Consider the following 13,349-nt stretch of genomic DNA (forward strand, 5'->3'; position numbering starts at 1 on the left):
TATGCTTTACGAAACCCAATGAAGATGTTCATAAAATGATCAATGTCATATATGTGTATTGCCTGCCAAGGCAGTCTATGTGTGTCATGGTTTCTGTGCTATGACCACAAAAACTTCATTCATCATTTATAAATGAAAAACATTTCCAGTTGGGAACCCTGAGAGGGTTAAAATGTGTTAACATCATCGTGTTATGTCAGTTTAAAAGATCATCATCATGAAAGCCACAGGAAATAATTATTATTTAAGATGACGCTCCCCTTGAAAACAATGGGCCTCCCTGTGCTTTGCTGCATTGGAGCGCTATTTTCTGGCACTAATCCAGCAAAGCGTTGCATCAGCACCATAAATTATGATGATAATGTGGACACAACCGCCATGATGCGCTGTATTGTAAACATGGCATATAAATGGTGTCATTTGGGGATGCAATGGGGCACTAGAAAGGTGGTGCATCTTGATTGATGCACCATTTTTTCATAAATATGCCCTATGGAATTTCATTCACTATTTCCAATAGCATTCAGAGACTTCTTTTTAAACTCAAATATCCATAGCTAGGTCCAGCCATGGTCAAAAAGAGAAGAGTGATGAGAAAGAGCAGTGTTCGACACCTTCCAGTCAAGTGGCAATAACCTTTGAAATTTGACTTTGAAAATATCACAGCTTGTGTTTTATCAAAGTTAGGGGCATATTTAAGAGCTCCTAGCTCCATTCTAATGCCCGACTAGCATCATTTTGTTATGCTAATGTGGCGTTAAAAGGCAAAAAACGGTGTGCCATATTCACAAAGTGGCGCAATGCATGCATTGCACCACTTTGTAACCCTTTGCACTACACAATGCCTGAGCCAGGCATAATGTATGCAAAGGGGGTGTTCCTTGTTCGGGGGGCTGAAAGAATGGTGGAAGGAAATCTAACAGATTTGCTTGCATCATTTTTTTCAGCACTTTTAAATCCTGCTCAGAGCAGGTGTTATAAGGGGCATGCCATTGAATTCAAGGGGCCCCTATGTACTCAGAAGGACTATCTCCAATATGTTGGCACTACTCCTGTAGAGAACATCAATAGCGTCAACAAAACTTATGCTATTGCCCCCAACCCTGCGCCATGGTGTGCCCTATTTTAAATACGGCACACACATGGTGGTGGGGCTCTAAACAGCAGAAGAAAAGTGGCACTGCACTGTGTGCAGCGCCAATTTTCTTAAATATGCCCCTTAGTTTTTAATACCTTTTCCAATGAGAAGCATCTACGCATCCACTCCATGCTGTAAAACAACAGAAGTTTGATCTATCAATGTCAGATTATCTGCACAACATTGCACCTGTACGTGCTGCAGACCCAAAGATGAAGTTTTTTAGAGGACTTCACCATGGATATGTCAAGGTCATGAAAAAGATGTAAAATAAATAAGTAGCCAACGTACATCCTTGGTACATCATGCCTAGCTGCCAATATTCTGCTGGTATTTGTTTTTTTGCAGAGGAAATCACAACCACATTTCAGTGCACAATCGGATAATTATATATACATAGTCATTGGAAGCAACTAATTTAGGCATTGTTTTCATAGTATCTCTCTATTGATGCAATAAAAGGCCTTTGGGGCCCTGCTCCTTAGTACTTGGCTCTGCCATAGCAACCAGGTGAGATTGTGTCACAATTCCCCTTTTGGAAAGGATAAACAAGCAATAGTGACTTTCCATTTTTGTGGGATTTTACCATATTTTAAGATTCAATTAAAACGTGCTGTTAATAATAAAACCCAACACCACAATCCACTTCAAAAGAATGTTAGACCACCCTCCTTGAGTGTGTTGGTATTGAATACTTGCTCTACATATTGATGCTAACTATTCTAGCAAGAGATGCCCCAATAAAATTGACAGTTGGAGAGATGCAGGGACTCTTTCTCAGATCTGAAGAGTTCCACAAGGTACTAAAATTGGTGATCATTCCCTGACTCAATTGCATTAAGCGTGTGGTCCTAGTTCTTCTTGTGTTTAGTCCTTTCATGTTATTAACTGCAAATAATGGTATTTTTGGCCCATATTCTCCATTCCTACAGATTAATTTCCACAATTTACACTCTTTTGATTGAACATTAGCCAAATGGAGCCTAGAAGAATACCTACTATTGCCTCATTTATTAATATGAAACTGGTGCCAGGTTATCAGAAAGCAGACTTTGAAAAGTATTATCATGAACAGGTAAAGAAGGGATCTCACATAAAATGTTTTGCCACTTATTCTTATTCATTACTTCACTAATCACTCTACTGACATTGTGTAATGAGACAGTAAGACCTAATTATGACTAGGTGGTTGAATTACTCTCATACACAAACTCCTTTTGCACAGGAATGGGTATTTCAAGGTCTGTTTCAATCACATTACGCATCTATTTTCCCCAGACACGTATCACTAGGTAAAAACAGGAAAAAGTATTCCTGCAGAATGCTTCGTAAAAAGGACAAAACATGATGATCTCAGATCAACTGAGATGACCCACTCAAGTTAAGGATATAACTAAAGGGAGGAAAATTATCTAAGCATGATTACCTCAGTAACATCCGAGCGAAGAAAGGAAAAGACCAGTGCTGAATCCCCACTTGATGGTGGGCACAGGAAATGTTCCATACAGAATTCCCAGGTTTACTCAGCAGCCTCCAGGCCCCGTGAGTGAGGCTCACCCAGCAGACAGTGTTAGGCTAGTAGCTGCCCACACCATGCCAAGATCAGGACTCTCAGAGGTAGACTGCTTGGGAATGCAGCCTAAGGTGGTTGATAAAATTTGTCTAAGGCTAAATACAGACACAGGACCAATATCTAAAAAGTACCACAAGGGAAAGTTGAAAATAACATTGGAAAGAGAGTTCTAAAAGTGTGAAACTGTGGAGAGTTAAACAGGTGGGGTCCTTGTAGTCAACTCAGAGGATTCAACACAGTAAGAAGATTGTTGCCAAGGAAGGTGGATCTCCTCTGTGGGACCACCACCTTGCTGCACCCATAGGGAGCAATTCCTCCATGGTGGTGTATCACAACAAAATCTAGGTCAGCGAGGAACACTTTTGGGGGGCAGGTGCCTCTCTGCTCTAGCTTAGCACCTTGGCAGCACTTTCATCATAGTCGGGCCAAGATAGATTGATCACCTATGTATCCTCTGCCCCCTATTAGGGGCTGCAGATGGTGATGGGTCTTCCAATTCCAGCTTGATTGTTAATTTGGTAACTGTTCTCAATAAACTTTGACTGCATTGCATCTCCAACAATGAGGTCCTCGTTAGATGGCAGGTGCCTGTTTCCCACTTGACCCATTTTGAATTTAATTTCCCTACTCATGGCAGGGTAGTAACAGACTGTGGAGACGTGTTGCACTCCTCTATGGGACCAGATCAAAGAACTACAGTTAGAGTTTCTGAAGCACGTGTGGGTGACCTTTGCCTGGTCCCCCGGGCCTCACCTCACAGCACTGTCTTGCCACTTTTCCTACCCAGGGTAGAGTGCTGCCCAACTGTAAAAGGAGTGTTTAGCTCTTTTGGTGGCAGTGGGAAGTCTGTGAAGCCTGTGTGAATGTCTGGGGCTTGGTCACCGAGGCCATGCCTTCAGGTCCTGGCTAGTGCCACCTTCCCATGGTTGGATTCCACCAGATCAGTGAGAAGTCTTGTGCTACTCCAGGTATACCAGCACCAAGAAACCTCAGTAAAATTCTCTGAAGCCCATATTAATGAGTGGGGCCTACCTGCACGGGGCTAAGAATCCATGCACAAGCTAAAGCCATCTTGCCTACCTAAGTCAGAGTTGCGCCAAGTGAGGGAGGAGTCTTGGGCCCTCCGGGTTGTTAGTCTCAGACAAGACTGCTGCAGGAGCCTATCAAGCCCACATGAATCCCTGGGACCTGCTCCTCTGTGCCAGGGCTTCAGGCAAAAGCCAAAGCAACATTCCCTACACAGGGGAGAATGGAACCAGACCAGGGAGAATACTCATGCTCCTCTGAACCTCAAGTTCAGATAGGACCACAGGGGAATCCACATGAAGCTTTTGTGAGAAACTGGTCCTCTGGGCCAGGCACCGGCCAGAGCCACTTTCCCTACCAATGGTAAAGTTTCACCTGGCCCTATGTTTTCAAGACATGTGTCTATTAAAACTTGACAGCTTTTAACTTGCATTTAGCCCAGATCATTACTTGTGACATTTTGTGTTCCCATGGGGAGCAGTGTTAAAATTGATTTGCATATGTCTGGGTCCAAGCTGGAATGGCAGGGTGAGCAAAAAACGATGGATTTTACCCAGATCTGTGACTGGTGGTGAATGTCTGATTTGTTCAGCATTCCGTCCATCTTCTGTTCATTTGACATTTTGTGTTCTCAAGGCACATTTGGCCAATAGCCAAGTATGAGTGGGTCAACTCTGTGTCTTGCCCATAAACCACGTGTTCTTTTTGTGTGCAAAATGTCACCAACCATGCTGGCATAACACATTTCACACACCACTAAAGATGTGATTTGATGGCAGGTGTTGTTTAATGCAAAAAGGTTCTGTGCCAGTCAGCTACTACATTTACATTTGAATGTTTGCAGCTGAAGTTACTTCCAAAGCCCATATTTTATACTATACAGTCAATCAGCTTTTCACTTAAAAAGTAGCCCATTTGGATGAGTGCCCTCATAGCAACCTGCAAGGCAGCCGCCAAGATGTCGGCAAAGATTATTTCAGGTTTTATCTGGTCTCTAAAGTGGGTGATATTGCATATACCCACTATTCAAAAATACAGAAAATTCACTTTGTGGAGTCATTGCTAAACAATTCTGAACTTGGCTTGGTTAATTTATTTCTCTTCTTGGTGTGCAATAAGCTTGTCCTTTTCTTCTGTTGTTCTTAAGTAGTGTCTTTGTCTTGATGTCTGCATTGTATTTCGCATGCTCTGTAACTCTTCCAAACAAGTGAAGGCTTCTACAGGGCATTCTACAGTCAGATCATATGAACTAGTAATGTGCGCTAATAAAAATGGAACAATCCAGTCAGACCTAGAGCCTCATTTATTAGGAAATGGTGCAGTCCAGAGCCGCAAGCAATTTTGCTGCGCTGAGCTGCCTCATTTCCAGAATGCAGGGATGTGTCGCGTTTACAAGAATATGGTGCATCCTTTTGTGTTCACCCCTGCACCGGTGCTAAAATAGCTGCCTAGTGCCAATGCAGGCACCCTTGCACTGCAGTGCAAGGGTTCCTGCATTGCAGGGAATGATTGATTTTATGGAGGAAGGTGTCCCTTCCTGCACATAAACCATCACATTCTGCAGCACACATAGAATTAACTAATCATCATTATTTAATGATTGTTTATGTGCAGGAAGGGACACCTTCCTGCGCATAAACAATCATTAATGGTGTTTTGGTCTTTCTAGGTGTGCTGCAGAATGGAGTACACATAGAAAAAGCAACTCTAAAGCTGCTCTAACACCACCCCTGGGATGGAGAAGGTTTTTGGTACTGCCTCAGCTTCACGATTGCTCGTAAATCTGGGGCAGTATCAAAATTCAATGGATGTTGCAGTGGAACACCCACAGCAAGAACCATTGCACGCCCCTTTAATGCAAAGTGATGCATGTAAAGGGGCCGTACTTACAAGGCAGTGTAAAGACACAAAAAGTGGCTTATCGCCGCCTTGTAAATATAGAAAAGGGCACAGCACCACGGATCGTTGCTGAAAGTGATGCCTTGGTGGCACTAGGGGCTTGTAAATGAGCCCCCTATTTTGGAGGGTGGGGCTAAAAGGGGCCATTGGGTCCAGTCATGGGGCTGGTGCTATTCACCTTGAATGTCCCAAGGTTCATCCTACTATGGCTATGCAAGCTGGGCTGAGTAAAAGCCCTCAGGAATTGACCCTCTGAATTAGCAACAACAAGCATTCAGAGACTTTTCAGGGAAGTTGCATGGGGGGCATTAAAGCTCAGAACTCAAGATCCACCCAGCAGCACAATAACTGATTGTCCAGTCCAATGCCTGTCTTTTTGAAAATTAAAGCATCATAATACACTAAAAAACGAAGGCCTATGAGATACAATATGCATGTACTGGCACCAAGCCACTGTACCCAGGGTCCAAGGTCCCATACACCATGTTCCACCAACAGGTTTACTGTATGCTACAGCAAGCTTCAGTTACAGGTGCGGTGCTATGCCTCTCATACAGTGTTTCTGCATTCAGGTTTTCAGTCTTGGGGCTAGTATATAACTTTCACCAATGCAAGTCTTTTTCTCCTGCTAGTCACAATCAGGGAACACAGCACATGTCTGGTCCCTCCTCCTCTCTCTGGGAGGAAGACACACTTCTGCTAGCCCTGTTATTCATCATCTCCAGCAGGGATGGCACTCTCATTCCCTCTTTTGCTCAGGCACATTTGCCCCCATGTGCTTCAGAACTGGGAGACAGCTCTTCTTTCCAGGTCAGACCAAAATAGATGTCCTCTCCCCTTTGGGAAGCTGGCTATCAGGCAGGCACCAGCTGTGGTTACACAGGAGTCCTCTGGGTACCCTGCAGAGCACCCTCTTCCTTGGTCAAAGAGAACTTGGAAGTGAAACAACAAGTGAGGCAGTAGCTACCACTTCCATACAGATAAAGCAGACAGCATATATAGATTGACCAGTGATCAGGAAAAGAAACAAAGGGCAGGCCCCTACTGTAGAACGCTTCACACTATGAACAACAAAGATTGCAGTCCCACCCTTCTCCCCCACCATTTACCAAATGGCAGTGCTCAGGAAAATTAATCAGCACCTCCTTACAGCAATATACTTCCACTGGCTGGGAAAACAACCTCACCTCCATCTAGTGCGCTTTAACAGGCAAAGAGCTTCCAAAATGGAACCTAGTGGCCTCCATCACTCTGGTTCTCCCATACATGTAGTTTGTGTGCCACACACATACATACACACAAACATGTACTAGGATGTTAGCGCTAGGACTGGAGTAAATGTTAACCAGTGCTAACAGGCTTGTGTTCTCTCCTTTAAACATGGTAAAACTTGCTAACACCCAACTGGTTTATCTAATTTACGTGTAAGTCCCTAGTAAAGTGGAACTATATGTACCCAGTACCTGCAAATTAAAGGCTACCAGTGGGCCTGCAGCAGTGATTGTGCCAGCAGCAGTGATTGTGCCACCCACCTGAGTAGCCTTTTAAACATGTCTCAGGACTTCAACTGCTGCCTGTGTGTGCAGTTTGAAACTACCACTTTGACCTTGAAAAGTACACCTTTTTCCAGGTCTAAATCTTCATTTTGAATACATATGTCACCCCTAAGGTAGGACCTAAATAGCCCATAGGAAAAAGTGCAGTGTATTTAAAAAGCTGGATAAGTACAGTTAAGTTCTACATGTCGTAGTAGTGAAAGGCTCCTAAATTAATTTCTCACTACTGTGAGGCTTACTTCTCCCACTGGATAACATCAGGTTACCTTGTTACATTTAGTAAGCAACTAACTTTTAATTGGCAGCCAAAAGGGAATGTCAGGTTTGGTGCCTATGGAATTATAAGTTAAATGGTAAATTCAGATTTTATATCACAATTCTGAAAATACCACTTTTAGAAAGTTGGCATTTCCTTGTCCTAACCAGTTGGTGCCTGCATCCTGAATCCTGGGTCACATGATTAAGTGTAGCTGGCTGTTAGTCTTTTTGTATTGCACCCAGCGAGTGACACAAAGGGCAATAGGTGTTGGCAGGAAGGGCCATCTCTAATTTGATGGGGGTCGGAGCTGTAACCTACCACACTGGCACATAACAAAGGCTCTGCCTAGACACATTACCCAAGGGTTTGGCACCAATCCTTTGTGATCCCAGACAAGCTGAGAGAAAGGCAGGAAGGCAGGAAATTCCAGACATCTCTGGAGGTTGAAATCTCCAGAAACTTCTCCTACTTCAAAGCTGGCATCAGGTATATATAGTGGCCCCTCAGACCAAACTCTTCAGTGCACCTCAGGACTTGTGGAAGACTCAAAAGGACTGCTGTGTTGCTATGCAAGGAGGACTGTTACTCTGCTGCTGTGTTGCCTGAGTGAAGGACAGACCTGCATCTTATATTCAGGGCCACCAGAGTAACTCCAAGGGCCCGTTGGCTGGCCTCCTGATCAGAAGGGTCAGAACAGGCTCCAAACATCTTGATTCCAGCACCTGGACTCGGTCTGCTATGAGTGCTGCCCCCCCCCCCCATGTGGTGCCACCCCAGTTTTGAACCTTTGGAGGCTGACCTGAAGGTGCTGTACCAGCCAGGCTGTGGTCTGGTGGGCACAACAGACGCAGCGCAACACATCTTGTAGCGCTGCTTCGGAACCACCATTGTGCGACGGATCCCCAACACAGGGCTTCATATCCCAGCCCACAGTCACCCCTGAACCAACGCAAACCTTCACATAGGAAGCCCTTCGTCAATGGCATCCATGAAGACAACGCAGGACTTCTTCAGGAACCCACCAGTATGCAACACATCTTTGATGCAGGACTTCACATCGCAAGCCCCTCGTCAACAACATCCTCAACAATGCAGAAGCTTGGATCGCTGCCTCGCAGCTCCTCGGAGCCCCTGCTGCATAACGAATCCTCGATGTGGGATCGCACAACGTTCTGCAACCAGGTTTAAAGGGGTTTTGTTCAGCTGGCCTAATTTGGTCCTTGTGTCCGGCTTGTTTCCAGCACTAATTTTCAAAACCCGTCCTAACAGAAATACAAAGCATAACACGTTAATCATATAGAGCAGTCTAAAGCAATTCTCAGATCATACGTACTAGTAATGTCCTGTAATAAAAAAGGAACAATGCAAATAAAGAAATGCAGCATGCCTTGCTTAAAAAAGCAAATGCATTTAGTCTGATCAAACTTTAAGAAACATTTGAGGGTATGCTTGGGCATTTGAGGTCATATTGTGACATGAAAAACTGTGAATGGGCATTTAAGATGTCCTAGGCTTGTGAGCTTGTGTCTTTTGCATGATAGTTGTACATGGCTACATGAATGCATAATTCTGCCATATCACAACAGTAGTCTGGTTAATGTAGAGATTGTAATTAAAATAATCTTTCAGTCGCTTTCATAACTTTTGTAAAAAAAAATATGTATATGATGGGCCCAATTCACAAAGGTAAACCTATACCAAAAGTCCTAAGTTTAGACTTTTGGTCTAAACTTAGACCAAAAGTCTAGACTTAGACCAAAATTCTAACTTTACTACGGGTAAAGTTATACTTTTAGTCTAACTTTAGACTTCTGCTTTAAACTTACACCAAAAGTCTAACTTCACTATAAGTGAAGTTAGACTTTAGGTCTAAACTTAGACTACTGGTGTAAACTTAAACTTTTGGTCCAAGTTTACCTTTGTGAATAGGGGTCGATAAGTCTAATCATCTAGCCTTTATCAGATATCTTTTTTTAGGCCTCGCTAATGCATTAATGCGGAGCCCTCGTCTTAAGTGTTTACTTGGAAGCTGAGATGTGAGATTTCAAAACTGCCACATGTGTAGAATGATGACGAACCAAAACCTATGTTCAAATACAACTAAAATATTCTTGCGCTGTGTATGACTGTTTCTAATTATCTCATGATCTCAGCCTCCAGAAGCATTGACATTTAGCCATTTGACCTTATTCTCAAAGCTACCTAAAGTTAGCAATGAATGTGTACACTACTTTGCCTCTGAAAGCTCATCTCTTCAGCAGCTGCTGGGAAGACACTTGCCAATTTTGTTCCTATCCAAGCTTTTAATTGACAAAACGTTTTGCAGATTTGTAGATTAGTCCCAAATGCATAGAGCTAAAGTTTTCTTTGACAGTATCTTTGTTGTTTTGTTAATTTTGCACTTACTGTTTTTTTAACTTCCGTGATGTCATTTCCATTAATGCCATCAAGTTGATAAGTCAATATTTATTGTTTCCAGTGATGTAAATCTGGTCTTATGATGGCAATTCCTGCAATATTGTAGGGGTGGTCAAAAGCCATCTGATGTACTGAATGTTGATAAATGGAGAACAGTGGATATCAGAGCTAGTTTTTGTAATCATATAATTTATATAGTGCTGGAAACTCACAATTTGACATCCAGGCATTCTCTTAGTCTGGAACATTTCCAAACCCTGATTAATAGCTTGGAAGGTCAAGTTTTACAAGGCACATAATTCCGTACTAAGGGCCTAATTCACAAGGTCCTAGTGGCACACTGCGCCCCCAGAGCATCATTTTTATGAAGCTCTGGATGCTCAGTGTGCCACCCCATAATTACAAGACCACGCAAAGCCACCTTGCATGGCTTTTCATTGCCTTGTAAATGTGGACCCCTTTCACACATAACACTGCGTGAAAGGGGAGTTCCATGGGTGTTGCTTGGGGTTTTCCCACACAAAAGCCATGGAACCCAAAGGAATCTGATGCATTTCCAGATTTACAAGTCTGGGAAAGTGTCAGATTCAAACGCCACCTCAGGGGTGTGGTAAGAATGATGCAACGAGGAGAAATAAAGAGATGCCCTCATTTATTCCTCTTCCTACGTTTGCTGCATTCTACAGCACACACAGATAGAGGAAAACACCTTTTGTGATTGTTATTTGCAGGAAAGGTTTCCCTTCTTGCACAAAAACAATCACCCCGCAACACAGGAATCCCTGCATCATGCTGCGTTGGTACTTGTAGATATGGTGCATTTCTGCCCTTTCCCGGTGGTGCAGTTTGGTACAGCAAGGTACTTGCTGTGCCGCCCTGCACCACAGGCCTTAGAAATGAGGCCCTAACAGGGAACACTAAAATCTCCTGTATATATCTGTGTTTGATGCATGCAAGTGTGGGTTGCAAACAGATCGAGTCCCTCTTCAAATACAATTTTCTCAAAAACAATTCAATGGATGTACATCAAATCACAAAAAGTAAGCTTCCTGAGAAAAGTTCTAACTTTCAGCCAAATGTGGTGTAATTCAATTCAGCCATTTTTTTGTATCGAGAACAAAGTTTACTGTGGGAATTAACATGGGGTATCAATGTTTCAGGATCCCCTTTTTCTTGACCGATTAGGTCCGGGTGTAGAATTGTGATGCACTGGTGGAGTTTGTGGAATTTGAGCATTTCACGCTATGTGGAGTAGAATGGAGTTCCTGAATTCCGCAATACGGCACGGAGCGGAGTTTGTTCACACATGGGAGGTTGGGTTTTGCCACTCTTCCACGAGCACCACGATACTCCCATCCCACTAGCGGACGTGCACAAGACTTTGCACTCACTTGTGCTGCCTCCAGCTGTGATCACAGCCAAAACAGTCCTGCTCGCGAGTTCAAATGATTTTCTACTCCAGATACATCTAAATCTAGTCAAAAGTTGGTTTTTGAGTGGATTTTCTTCTCCAATGGACCCTTTAAGTTGTTTTTTAGATTGAGCAGCCTTTTTGTTTAAGTGGAAGGTAGTGCCCCAGAGACTCCAACTTCCTGTTCCTGGTCAGTAGGCTCCTCCCAGTTCTTTATCCATCTCCTGGTCACTTTTCACTTGGATTTCAGGGTAGAAGAATAACTCTCTTTGCCTCCTGGATATACTTTTATATTTAAGCACTTTGGCCCTCATTACAACCCTGTTTCGACGATTGCACCGCCAACAGGCTGGCAGTGCAATCCTTGGTATTACGACTGCGGTGCACCGCCGGGACCGGCGGTTTACTGCCACGTTGGTCGCAGCGGTTGTAATCCCCCAGGGCAGCGCTGCTTGCAGCGCTGCCCAGGGGATTACGAGTCCCCCTCCCACATGCCTTTTCATGGCGGTAGGAACCGCCATGAAAAGGCTGGCGGAAAGGGGAGTCGCGGGGACCCTGAGGGCCCCTGAGGCATGGGCAGTGCAGGGGCCCCCTGGCACAGCCCCATGGAGCTTTTCACTGTCTGCATAGCAGACAGTGAAAAGCGCGACGGGTCCATTTGGAGCCGGCTCCCATGTTGAGGCTGACATCCCCACTAGGCCGGCGGGCGGAAACTCAGGTCCGCCCGCCGGCCCAGCGGGGATGTTGTAATGGCCACCGCGGAAGTGCGCCCGCATTGGCTGCCGCACGGCGGTTCCATCTTGGCGGGTGGCCAAGTTGTAATGAGGGCCTTTGTTTTTATGAAATCACACAAGTAAGTTCCAAAACTATTGATTGAATAAGGATGTTGTTTATTTACTTGGGCATTTCTTTGTACTTTAATTTCATTTTTAAAACGTATAGTGTAGGATGGTCTGGAATTTAAGTATGGGCCTAGTTAGTTATTTTGCATTTTATTGATTTTTCATCTTTTCTAAAGGAAAAGTATTGCACAGGTCAGTATGTGTCCTTTTCTATATGGTTGTGAAATTTGCAATATTATTTTACCATGTGGCCTAGATTTCTAAGGGGTCATCTAACCAGTAGGCCCAGTACTAGTAGGCTCCAGTGAATGAAATAAATATTTCAGTGGTATATGTCTTTAAAACTTAATTTAGAGCAGATATGGCATTGGATTAAATTAAACATGTTGGGCTATTGTTTGTATTTCATTTTTTTTTGCAAAAAGTGTATATGTTGTGTGGTATATATGATGGCATAGGAGGATGTGTGTACTGTTGTTGTGAAATTTTTATAGTTCAGTTAATTTTCCTGTTTTGCATTTGTTAATTAATGTTAGTATTTTCTTCAGTGTCACCACCATGCCTCCTTATGGCCAATGTGTATGTGTGTGTGTATCTATGTGTTTGTCCACCATTTGTTTTAGTTTTCCATGCTGTGTGGCCCAGGGATATTTTATGTAGTCTATGTCCATAGACTTGCTTGTGTTCTTTGTTCTAAATGCCTCCTTGTTTGCAGTTGCTGTTTGACCATGTGGCTGACAGTCATTTTCTGCATCCAGCCAGTGTGTCTTTGCCATCGGCTTGCATGTGTTCTTTATTGTTCTCTGTGTTTCTGTTGTTGTTGTTGTTGTTTGACCATGTGGCTGGCAGCCACTTTGTCCATCCAAACAGTGTCTCTTTGCTATAGGCCTGCATGTGTTCTTTGTTTGCCATGCCTCCTTGCTGTTGTTTTACCATGTGGCTGGCAGACATTTTGTGCATCCAGCCAGTGTGTTTTTGTTATAGGCTTACGTACATTGTTAATCATTGATCATTTGTTTATTTTAATTTTCTATTTTAATTTGTAATTTTTATTTTTTGTTCTATTTTAAAAAAAAAAAATCATTTTTTTATTGTATTTTATTTTTTGTTTTCATGTTTTTTAATTTCTTATTTTTTATTTTAATTTTTATTTCATTTTTTGTTTAAATTTTTACATTTCTAGTTTTTATTTTTATTTTATTTAAGTTTTTTTATTTTTTTCGATCT

This window comes from Pleurodeles waltl, chromosome 10 (genome assembly GCF_031143425.1).
Source record: "Pleurodeles waltl isolate 20211129_DDA chromosome 10, aPleWal1.hap1.20221129, whole genome shotgun sequence".
Taxonomy (NCBI): Eukaryota; Metazoa; Chordata; class Amphibia; order Caudata; family Salamandridae; genus Pleurodeles; species Pleurodeles waltl.